The sequence below is a fragment of the Plectropomus leopardus genome, chromosome 10 (genome assembly GCF_008729295.1).
Source record: "Plectropomus leopardus isolate mb chromosome 10, YSFRI_Pleo_2.0, whole genome shotgun sequence".
In the NCBI taxonomy this organism is placed as follows: Eukaryota; Metazoa; Chordata; class Actinopteri; order Perciformes; family Serranidae; genus Plectropomus; species Plectropomus leopardus.
Window position 1 is genome coordinate 8,431,294 of NC_056472.1, and position 13,182 is coordinate 8,444,475.

The 13,182-nt window shown below is 39.5% G+C and overlaps 1 protein-coding gene across 1 annotated transcript in view; it reads right to left on the minus strand.

Moving 5' to 3' along the window:
- ramp1 (receptor activity modifying protein 1) overlaps positions 1-13,182 on the minus strand; it is a 72,116-nt gene that overhangs the window by 39,399 nt on the left and 19,535 nt on the right. The gene's annotated exons all lie outside the window — the stretch shown is intronic.

Here is a 13,182-nt window from a genome sequence, read left to right on the forward strand (position 1 = left end):
CCTTCCTCCCACTTTTACCAAGTGTGCTGCATTTTTATCAGCATAATGCTTCTTGTGTTCGTGTTTTTGTAGAGTAGCGATTTTCTACTGCAGCTGAGACCAGGAAGCAGTCAAACTCAATGGAAACAATAATGAATCGTTCTCGTCTCTCGATACCATCTCTAATCCGGGTCAACATTTCTTTTAAGCTTAAAAAGTGACATTTTGGTGTTCAGTGTGTCACAATAAATCAGAGTGCTGTTGGTCCTGCAGCTTAAGCATTTCTGTTAAAAAGTTTCCCAGTCAGGTGCTGCTTGCTGATTGTTAAATGTGAAATAAAGATTACATTTTTAGTCTCTGACTTTAAAGCTTTGCTAGAAAATGAAATGACTATCTGAAATAAGAAAAGGTTAGAACAAATCTGAATGAAAACAAAATAGACCTACATCTTCATAGTTATAACCTTTTGCAAACCAAGATGCCCTTATAGTTTACATCCATGTCTATTCATAGTCATATGTAGCCATGACAGTTGACAAGGCTACAAGTATTGCAGCAAAGACGCAACAAATTCTAAAATATGGATGCTTCACACACATCTTCTATATAATCAGCAAGGTTTCAAGGTGGACACCCAAGATTAGTGTCACCATCTGACCATTTGTCTCCCCTTCTACTATGTCAAGAATTCTTGAGCTATGGCCAAAACATGTTTTGTGAGATCACAGTGATCTTGACCACTGACCACCAAATTCTAATCTGTTCATTGAGTCCAAGTGGACGTTTGTGCCAAATTTGAAGAAATTCCCTCAAATCATTTGTGAGATATCATGTTCACAAGAATGGGAAGGACTAATTGTAATGCCTCTGGCCGAAGCTGCCAGTGGTGTAACTAGAGAGGAAAAAAATGGAAGATAAGCTCTAACAAAAACACATTAACATGTGGATGACCAAATAAATTGTCCCAAGGGCCAGATCTATCCCCGCACTGTTAGTATGGCACCCTTGCTGTATAATACAGTACAAGGGTGACATTATTGTACATTAACAAGTGTACTATGATTAATTGTCAAATGTCAGTTTACTGGGACCTGCAAGTCTCTAACTGCATTTCTCACTGGTAAAAAACTATTGGTCACAATAATAGTTGGACTGTAAGAACATAATGTTCTGACAACAGACTGATCAATATATCAGCTATTTGCTTCAGCAAGTGGTCAGGTCACAAATATGACTAAACTCTTACCCCTCTTTGAATGATTTAATCTCTGCTGATAGTTCTTGAAGAACATTTTGTGATCTCTCACTGTTCTCTCATAGTGCTGTTCTCTCTTCACAAGTAAATCAGCAGGATGTAATGTTCCTCTAAATGTCTGTATAAAATGGGTATCCTTCACATGCAGCATGTCTCCCTCAGAATGATTCTGCACTTAGGATACGCAGATACTTTTTTTCTCCTCCACCTCTTGCTAAAAATCCTGCTGCCTGCCTGTAGAGCAAGCTATCAAAAGAGGACAGCATTATAAACATGCACACACAAAAACATGAACATGTGCTTGATGAAGGAACAGAAGTGTTTGGTTTGTAGGTTCATAGTGATAAATCAATACTCAGCATTATGTAAAAGAAAGAAAAAAGGGAACTTGTCATTACTGATAAGTCATTTTAAGTGATATGTGGTCAGTGTCTGACAACTTTGTGTAGACAGTCAGTTAAATATTGACCATTTTATAAACGTTCCATGTTTGCCTCATTATGTGGGAAAAAATGCAATTGCTAAAATCTCCCATAAATAAACCTGTTTACATCATCTATCAAAATGTTAATGCTATACTGTATATTATATCATATGTTAATAATGGCTTGATTGATCTGCTAGAGATAAATATCTGTTGTTGGGCTCCATATTATCCATTACACCTGGAAGCTTCATTATTAACCAGTACTCCAATGATACTGACTCACCCCATGTTTCGCGTGCATTATTTACTTTGAAATAATTTAATGAAACCCAACTTTATTTATGTATATAAATATATACATATGAACCAATAATGAAATACATCTATTTATTTCTTAAAGGAATAGTTTTACATTTAGAGAAATCAGTTAATTTTTTTCTAGTGAAGACTGAGATGAGTTTATTGTCTCATAACCAAAGGTAGCATCAATCCTCTCATCTAACTTTCAGCGAGAAGACAATCTATCATTCTTCCAAACATACTGATCTGTTTCTTTTGAAGGACTTGTCTTCTTGACATTGCACTTTAATGATCCAAATTCCAAATAATGCCCAAAAAAAGATGTATAGCCAAATGATTTGAAGTGAAAGTGGGGTTTGGGGGGCCCATGGGGGTCTGGGATAGGTGCCTTATTTGCCTGCTTGGAGATCGTCCCTTGTTATAATATCCAAGTCTTTTGACTCTGGATAACAGTGGCATTGTTACAATGTGTGTCTGTAGAGAGCTCTTTAAGCAGTATGTATTGGATGAAATACAACATTTTGTATGATATCCTGCGAATTAGTGCTCCACAAATGACATAACATCATTAATGTTAAAATTATGTAATTAAGATAAGGTTTCTGAGGTTAGGTTTAACCAAGTAAAGTTACAGTGGTTAGGTAAAGAAAAAGAAATACGGTGACAACATACCTTAAAATGACTCAAAGTTCACTCAGTGTTTACAAGGTTTCAAACACCCATATCCTGAGGAAAGTCCTGTGTTTTGTGACCCATCCACCACCCCAGCCTGCCTCCTTACTGGGACACTCAGGACTGCTTCCTTCTCTACTCAGGTCAGCACACTGGTCACATGATTGCAGCCTTCCAAAATAAGTGGGGTATATACACATTACTGGCTCATAATTGTGTTGGATATGTACAAACCTTGGCATTTTTCATAAGAAAACATACAAACAATGCTTGAGAGCAACCTGATTAATTGCAGAAGAGTGATGTATTGCACTTGAATAAATTTTCAATTTGGAACTAATGTTCACTCAACAAGCAAGCTGATCAAATTCCTTGCTATACTGGACTCTTTTGACATAAATTAAATTGAACACGGGGTATTCGAGCAACAAAAAAACAAAAAATGTCAAACTCTTTTTCATTCATTGTCCAAAATCCAAACATCAACCCCCGACGGCTTTCTTCTCTCATGCTACGTGAAGGTCAGTGATTACCAATTCAACTTCTTTTTTTTTTCTTACAGCTGATTACCACGAGACCGAACAAATGACGACAACCTCTATGAACTACTGATATGTACATTGGCTGTTTATCACAGTTGGATACCAACGAGCCGAATAAAAGTGAGTCATTTTCACTCTTTCTCTGTGTAGCGAGCTGTGCATGCCTCATGAACCACAGGAGTGGAACGCCAGCAGCAGTGCATCAGCTGCCGTCATTACATCGTATTACAGTTTTACCTCTAGCCCTCTCACTCACGCTCACACACACAGACAAATGAATGTGTTCCTCCACCTCTGCTTTACGTGCTGTCTAATCAGACAGCTGGAGACCTAGGGGGCGAATTTCACTTCAAACTAACAACATCCCTGAAAGTGTTCACATATTGAATAGACAGAGAGAGAGCGATAGAGGAAAGATATCCCTCAAAGAAACCTCAAAATGAGCAATTTACCCCTGTATTCTCCCAGTTCCTGTCTAACTTTATTGCAATCCTCCTCCACACACATACACAAGCTCACACTCTTTCCTCTTTCCATGACACAGTGACTTGAGATGGCTGTGAAAGCTTAACAAGCCACTCTCTTCCTCCCAGGTGCTCTCAGTGTTATTATTAAAGCCCAGGGCATGCTTCACTGCAATGTGTCTTTGGCCCTTGAAAGGTAGGAGCATAAATAAGCCACTGAATTTGAATATAGCCTGAAGCTACCTGATCGGGTTCAAGATCAGTGGAGAGGAGACTTACAAACACAAACACTAAGCGGGCGCATCATCCATCAGTGAGGGGGAACGGGGTTTTATATGGCTAAAGGTTACAGCAGACAACCGCAGTTTTAAAGAGATATTTTAATTTGGGGGGGTGAGGCTAGATTGTCTTTTTGTTAGTACTTTAACTTAATGTATCCTCATACTATGGTTTGCAATATGACAATGCCCACACAAGAGTTTGTATGATGCCCTAAGAATTAGCATCCCACAAATGACGTTACATTCTTAACACAAGGTAAGTTACGTAATAAGCATAAACTTGTTGTTGCTTGTTTTATGTGTTATGTTTTTAGATTGTATTTGCCCTGATGTACAGCACTTTGTTTTAGCTATTGTTGTTCTTTAAGGTGCTTTATAAATAAAATTGATTGATTGATTGATTGATTGACTGAACTTACGGCGGTTACGTTTCCGCAAATAGCCTAAAGTTCAACTTCATAAAAGTCTTTCCCCATAAACTTACATTGTAAAGGAGACTTCGGTGCATCAGTGGATACTTTTTTTTTGAAGACTCAGAACAACTTCAAAATTAGTTGTTTCACTCAGGATTTTATCTATTTGTGGGATTACATTTTGGAAGTCTAGCAGAGCTGAACAATCAAATAATTTTATTCCCATTAAATTCTGTCCATTCAAGTTAGCCAACAAGCTGGTGGAAGTTTCTAGTATGCCTGCTTTATGTGCCCAACAATGTGGAAGAGCCAGGTTAGTTTATACTCAGAAAGTCAAACTTTTTTAGGCACCAAGCACCAGTTGGCAACTTTAAATGAACAGGGCCCCGCCTCCAACGCTGTATCCAGGTGTCTTTATAAAGCTGTGTGAAACTAGTGCTGCCTTGTTACTTGGAGGGTTCAAAATATGAGAACTTCTGATAAGTGGATGACCTGCTCTACTTCCTGAGCCACAGCTGGCCATAACAGAGCAACATAAGCATTCATTTGGTGTCATGTTTCTGGCCATCTGATGAATGTAAGTCCAAAATTCAATCTCCTTTTTAGCCCTGGTTTGTTCCCCATTTAACCCTGAGGGAAATATCTGGTTGTTTAGATGTGAAATTCTTTACTGTTTTATTACTAGTGTCCATCTGCTGTGCAGTGCTAAGCGGGCAATGTACAGAGGGTTTTTAGAGCTTTTTCAGGGTAAACAGCTACCTGCTGCTGCTGGAAACAGCACTGATGAAAGTTAATAATGTATATAGTTAGTTATGTATATATATATATATATATATATATAAGTTTAATGGAGCTGAGGGAAACTGCAAAGTCAGATGATAATTCCAAGGGGTCATCACTGGTAGGGGCTCCTTTAACATTACATTTGTGACCTATTACACATACTTTATGTTAAAATAGAATTAGCTTAGCTTTAAGTTATTAAAATTCTTTCTTCAGTACTTATTTTTTTTCTCCTTGAAGTATGAAAAAAGTAATAGAAAAAAAAAACTGCTTCTTACAAATATAGTACCGGGATTGTTCTGAAGATATTCTGTAGCCGAAAGGAACAACAACTAAGCGCTTCCATTCTAACAGCTTTTTTTTAGAGAGAAAAGGACAAATCTCAGTCACCACAATTGCCTACAGAGGACAGAAGAAAGAGAAAGAACTGGTGACAAAGTGTTCTGCTGCTGTGCATTTTATTCAACTTAAAACTCCTGAATCTGCTGCTGCCGTCTGTTAGTGATAGTTAAGAGGCGCGTAAGAACAAATTCAAAGAAACATTTCCACATTTCCCCAATTTGTCACCTCAAGAACTATACTGCTCACAGAGGAGGCACGGAGGAAAACACTTTTTAGCTCCTTAATTTTACATTTTTCTTACCTTGTCTAAACCAGGCAACAAATTGGCAAACAAACTGCATCTTTTAATGTGTTACTCTGTAATGTAACTCCTCTTTCAATGTGCATCAATGTGCTCACATTTCATGGTGTAAATTAGGTGTGAGAAATGGGACAGGGCTTCAGAGGAAACGTTAAGTCAGCGCATGACCTAATGTGATCTCTCTTTCCACAACTGCTACGTTTAAGATGTCTTTAATTAGGGCCCGAGCACCGACCGGTGCGAGGACCCTCTTGGAATGCAAGGAATTATTAGGGCCCAAGCCATGGATCTATTATAAATCTGGATACAGACGTGGGGGCGGGACCTAGTTCATTTCTATGAGAGCTGCTCAGAGAAAGCTCTTTTTCCGGGTTTAGAAATATGTAAATTACCTGTAAATTCTGGCCCATAGAGCATGCATAGTAGAGATTAACGGCAGCCAAATGCTGCCGAGTGCCGACGAGAGTGGCTGAGCAGTTAACTCCCACCGGCAGAGTGACTGACTTCCGGATTAGCGCCTTGCTAGTTTGAATGGCAGTCTAAGAAATGTAATCTTGTGGCTCTTTTAGACTTTCCAAATGTTATTGAACCAGATGGTTTACATCCAGACAGGGATAGAAGTTTTGATGCTCACAAAAAATGATTTACTGATTTACAGATGTCTCTTTCACCATGCTAGAAAATGGGGAAAAGTCTTTCTGGGCCAATGTCATCATGTGACTGACTCAAACGTTGTAATTTCACTTTCAGCCACAATGTAAATTTTGCATCAATGCAAGGCGCACTTCCTGGGGGCTTGGCCCAAGCACCAAACGGTGCGAGGACCCTATTGATATCCTGAATTTTCTGTTTCCCTACCATATGACCCTTATATTAGCAGAGCAGACAAGACTTTATTTACAAAGTTACAAAGTGCGTCACAATACCAAACTATATATTATCATTTTAAATCTTACATCTTAAATATCATATTTAATCTTAGAATATATAAAATTTTGTCACCCAAACACTTCACCTGATTTATCTGCCTAAAGGATATACGATATATAGCTGAGTTATATATCGTTTTAGCCGATAAATCAGGTGAAGTGTTTGGGTTGTCTTAATGATGTGTGACTTAGTTTCTGTCTTTCAAGATGAGATGAGATAAACCACGTGACTGCATTAAAAAGGGCTGCACTGGAAGCCGGCTCTTTGCAGGATAAATGGTGAGCGTTTCAACCACAGAAGGTGGGCTTTCTGTATTTATTAAGAACCAGTGGCATTTGCAGATGAATGCAAAGATAAATGTGAATATATTTTAAGCAAAACAGCCAGAACAGAAGCGGTGAATGACAAATTATAGTTTTTACACTTTGGGTTTGATTTAAACAAATGAGATACGTTATTGAGTGAGCTTAAAAGGGGCTGGTAGGGTGCATTTTTTGCCTTTTGTTCCCCTGTGCTTAGTCTTTGTGCTAAGCTAAACAGCTGCTGGTCCTGGTATCAAATTTAGCATGTATCAATCTTCTCATCTAAACCTCTGCACCTCTGCAAGTAAGCCAGTAGGTTTTCCGACATGTGAGACTTTTCCTTTTAAGCTATGAGACAGATGTAGAATTTTTCTAAACTTAAACATAGAATTTTTTTCTCTCTAATATGAGGCCACTTTATGTATCGCATCACAGCTTCAGGCACTCAAAGAAGACAAAACACTTCACTAAGGTTCACACACACAAAAAAAAACATTCCACCGTCATGCAAATTATGCCTTGCATTGTGAATCATAACCATGTAGCTCTCAGCAGGGACAATGAAAATGATTGGAGTGGAAAATGAGCGCAGCCTATTCTTACACATCATATTTATGTCTTCATCTGTGTGAGAGGAGAGGACAATTACAGCATCCATAATACAAGTATACCAACAGGAAGAGCAGCTGGAGGTGTGGGTGGTGTATGGCAAGGCAATCAAGACTGGTTGACTCTGAGGCACATTCTGCAAGTGGAGATGTTAGTGATTTGTTTGTTAGTGATTTTTTTTTGCATATATATATATATATACACATACACACACACACACACATACTACTACAAACTACAAATTCTATTTATGAATGTATGTTTAATGTATAATGTTTAATGTATGTTTTTGTGCAAATATGACGATGCATTATTAATTAATAAATTCATTTTACCTATCTGTGTTTGTGAATGTTTTGAAAAGGTTAAGACAAGAAGCGCACTCATGGGAGGACCAGTAGAAATTAATTGACCTGGTATGCCCAAAATAATCACAAAAATGTGTTGCTAATCATCATACTTGTTGTGATTAGATAACCTCTCCCTGAAGCTATATACTGTATGTATAGAGTTATAGATGACTGCAGTGGGGGTATGAGTGGCTGTGAAGAGGTTTCAGTCTGTAGGCTGAGAGCTCTGCATCACTATTTTAAAAAGAGCTGAAGAGATGAGATTTATTTGTATTCATTCTAATTCATATATGGATCTATCTGACTGGGACAAATAGGCCCTCCTGGACAAACCCTATTAAATGCTCTGCATTGGACCAAGCAGCGAGGCACAACAATAAATGATTGCATGGTTCCCCTCATATCTATATGATCTTGGAGTAAATGAGATTGTTATCATAGAGATTAGGCTCTAGGGATTGATAGTTATCCGATGTAAGAACACTTTAATTGCATTTATAATTGATTTGGTATTAAGTAAAAACTAGAGCCAGAGAGAGAGACTGCTACAGTAATTGGTTTGACAAATATCTCTGCAGGATGGCGCTCCCTCTAGAACAATAAGTATGTCAAAGACAGATGGAACTTTAAACAACATATAGAAGACTAACTATCACACACACACTCTTTCTCTCTCTTTCTCCCCCTTATATATATCTCGTCTTCTCTGCGTCCAGGTAAACAGTAAGGATAGCTTACAGAAAGGGTTCATAATCACATAATGATCACAGAGGACAGTGCCGTATGTCTAAGAAAAGCCCAAAAATAAATAAATAAATAAAATGCAATATTCAAGAATATATTCACTGTGATGCCAATGTTTAAAAAGCAATAAATATAAATCAAACACACAACTTTGCAGCACAAGGCTTCAAACAGTGCGTTGGTTGGTGAGCACAGGGTCTTTTTCCTCCTTTGAACCACAAACAAGGCGTCATTTCCATGAGGGATGTTGTTTTTGTCCCCCTCACTTTTATGATTTCTTATGGATTTTCTTGTTTTAAGCCTCTCTGAACTGTGTTGTTCTACTGTCCCACCAGCGTTGTCCAGATTAGAGAAGATCAGAGTTGATAAAAAGGCTGATACATTCATCTGAGTCGCCTCCAGTTATCAACGCTCCCCTATGAGCGAGGGCGCAGCCTCAGATCCTCAGGCAGGGCTCTGCTGGCTGTTTCTCAGCCCCGGCTCAAAATTAAAGGTGACCTGGCTTTAGCAGTCAAAGCCCCTTAGCTCTGGAACACCCTGCTTGAGGATGTGAGGCTTGTAACATCTTTTAAATCACCTTTTAAAACTTGTTTTAAAATCTGTTAAAAGAAAAAGAAAAAAAACAAACTTTTTATTACTTTTGTAACAATGTTTATTTCAAACATCTTGTTTTGTTATTATTGATGTTAATGTTTTTTTTTATCTTATATTGTTAGTGGGTGAAACACACAAAGTTTGCTCTTATGTTATAAAAATCTGAACTGTACTTTTTTCTCTTTCTTTTTCTTTCACACCACCAGTTTCACACACACTCTGTAATGAATGTGTTTATAGACATACTGCATGATCTCAATGTCCAGTCTCCTGCCTTTGATAGAAACCTTATGATAGCACACAGACACACAGACACACAGACACTCATTTCTCACACTTCCTAATTGACAGAATAATGAGTGAAGCCAGTGTGTGTGTATGTCTTCAGACAGCTCATATTTATTACACTACAAACATGTGCACCTATGCAAACTCACACCCACCCTGACACCTAAACAGACACATGCACTTCACATGCTTTTCCACCCACACACACACACACACACACACACACACACACACACACACACACACACACACACACACACACACACACACACACACACACACACACCATACACTGTGACAATTACTGAAGAGGTGATGCGTGTTTGCACCTGCCACATCTATCTCTGTCAATTTCAGTCTCATCCATCACCAGCTAATCATTACGACGAACAGGGCTCTCAGCGCAGATAGAGGTCTGCCCTGCCCGGGTCTCTCTGGTAATAGCATACAATTAACGTAGATAAAAAGGCACATAACAAAAGGATGAGCTGTAACACCACCGTAGCGCGTTATCTACAAAGACCAGAGGGCTGATAAAAGGAAGTGAATACACGCTGTGATATGCAGCTCTATTTTGTGAAGGAAGACTTGTTATTATTCTGTGAGAGCAATTGTTCATTTAAAAGATGGGCGTTTTACATACACTTTGCTTTTCAGGGTTAGAGAAAATATACAAAAACAAAGCAGCTTTAAGCTGTTGATGATGTTATTGAGAGGAGAAGCCAGAAGTTTTGAAATCTGTCACAAAAGTATTGTGACACCATCCAAACTGTCAGGTCTGGGTCGTAGAATTCTCATAGAGCTGTTCTGTTGCATCCTAATTATACGAAAACGTATCTTTCTAAATCAATGTACAGGAGGGAGCAGTAACCAGATCTGAAGAACCTGAACCTGAACCTGAGCGCAGAGAAACACCACGAATACAGATGCTTCAGTTCAGGTCACTAAAGCTCACTGAATGGATCGATGGGTATGAAAATGATGCATGCTCATGTGATGTTTCCTTCACAGTCGCCATGATCGCAACCCAGCTGAACACCTACACTGTGTGGGAGATGTTTGTCATGTTCTTTCCATCTCCATCAACAAAACCTTAAAGGAGGGAACATCTTTTGGAAGAATGTTGTTGAGCCCTCCTGTAGAGCATCAGTGGCGCTGGTCTAACACCTGAGACACTTGATGAATGCTGGTTTGTCTATTATCATTGCAGTAGATTAAGTTAAGGATGCAGTCTGAATTAGTCAAAGTGAAGGAGTGAGCAGTTTGGTCAAAGTGACTGGCTGCTTTAGGAAAGCAGCCCAAAAACACAGACTTTGTCAATTGGGACACATAAAGGACGGGATTTGATCGAGCATGTAACAGGCACAAAGGAGCTGATTTATAAACACCAAACAAGGTCCGAGAGCGAGTGAAGACAGAATCACGAGTATCGATTGATGTCCTGAGCCTCGAGAGGAATGGATCAACGCATTTGAATGAGCAGTAAAGCTTCCTTCGACTGCTCACAATCTGATAAAACAGCTGGAGGAAAAAGTGAGAGACGATTTTAAACGTGGTGCAACACAAACTCTCTCAGATTTGCTCTCGGTGCACTGAAACATCTTGAATTACAGATTAGAAAACAGCTCAGATTTGTTGTTTTGATTTTAGTAGTTTTGGTTTAAATTTTGTTAATATTAAAATGCCTGTGTGTAGTTTAGTGTGCCTGGTAATAATCACGCAAAGCTAACAGAAAAAGAGAGGAAAAAAGAGACAAAGACAGTTTGTATCTCTTATGTTATTTTTGATAACATCGGAGATACAAATTCTTTGGCAGAAAAAATTTAGGAAAAAAGAGAGAGAGTTGGTATCTCCTGTGTTATAAGCATAACAGGAGAGTGGGCTTAAGGCAAATACAATTACACAACATGTCAGGACGGCTTTGTAGAGAGGGGAAAGGTCATGTACTGTATAAACACCCACAGTAAATGCAGGTGCACATGCATTAAGTTTAGCTGTGATGAACGGGTGCATGCAGTGAAACACAGGTCATAGAGCGTGTGTTTGTGTGTGTGTGCGTGCGTGTGTCAGAGCAGGTTTGATTAGAGATAAGCAGACGGCTGGTGAGGCTACTGAGGTGAACAGAAAGGCTATAGCCCTGTCAGGATAATTTAGAGAGAGAGAGAAAGAAAATAAATGAGCCTCCTGCTCAGCTGTAAACACACACATATGCTATACATCTCCATCCTCCTCCAAACATACCATCTAGGTGTTGTCACAGGAATTTGTTGTCAACTCAAAACTGTTAAACCTGATGAGCCTAGTCCAGATGAAACAGCATTTTGAGAATATCCATCTTCAGTATTGTGATGTATTTCCAAGTGGGATGGATTTGATTTAGACTGTTGAAAAGTGGGCGTGTCATGACCGTGAGGTCCAAATTCAGCATGTTGAACCAACCCGTTCTCATTCCAAACTCAGCAAATAGCGCCGCTCAGTCAGTGCTTTTGGCGTGTGCGTGTAACGCCAAAAGCATGGATGTGTGTGTGTTTGTCATTTTCCCCACCTTACCATTTGCCTCTTTTGCCTAAAGCTAACCATTCGTGACTTTGGTACCTAATCCCAACCATCGTGACAGCCGCACTGTTGTGTATCACAAGTGCATTTGTTACCATCAAGGTAACGACACTGCGGAGCATAAACAGCTGACGCAGAGGCATATCTAAAATGTGGTGTGTAGACGTTGAAGGTCCTGACAGAGCGACACCATGTGATGAGTGAGAAGGTGTTGTGAATACAGGCCAACGCCACCTGCTGGTAGGGAGAGTTATTTTCAAAGGCACAGAACGGACGTGCTGGTTGGCCGTCGATATGGTGTGTTCCTGTGCATCTTTTTGGCCGACACACATCGACATGAGGCAGCATAGTAGGGGGGCTAATTTAAGGGCATAAGTCATGCCGAGTCTCAGCCAAGTCTGGCAACTGGACATGGCCCTATTATTTCTTCCGGAGTGTAGAGTTTGAGCCTATGAAGGGCCAGGTGTTTTCGGATACCTGGGACGGAAGCATTTTCACACTGCTGAATGTGTGAGGACATTGACACCATAAATGATCCTCTGCATGACCAGTACACTGTTTCTATTTTCTTCTACTGTCAAGCTTTAGTTTATTTTTCCATCCTGACAACTACCTGGACAACACAGACTGTGCATGATAACAAATACTCACACACTACATCCACATTTCTGGTCAAATGTGAAACAGCTAAAGGGTGAAAACAGTCATAATAACATAAACATGCTCCAGGTCATTGGGCATATTTATGTCTGTTTTCATCCTTTGGGGTAATGTGGTGTGCTTCTGGGATACAATCTGAAGCAGCCCTAGTTTGGGGATTAGAGAGCTAAATTCGCTGATGGAAAACCACCATGTTCAGTTCATGGGTTGATTAGAAATGTTTTGGATAAGAGCGAGTTTTGGGGTGCTGATGGTTGTCTCGCCCCGTGTCACAGCAGCGCCTGCAGCTGCCAGAACCGAACCACTCATCCACTTCAGTGCTGCATTGGAGGACGTATTAAGTGGCTAACAGTGTGGGTGAAATTACAGAGCTGCTGCTGCAAAATGTGT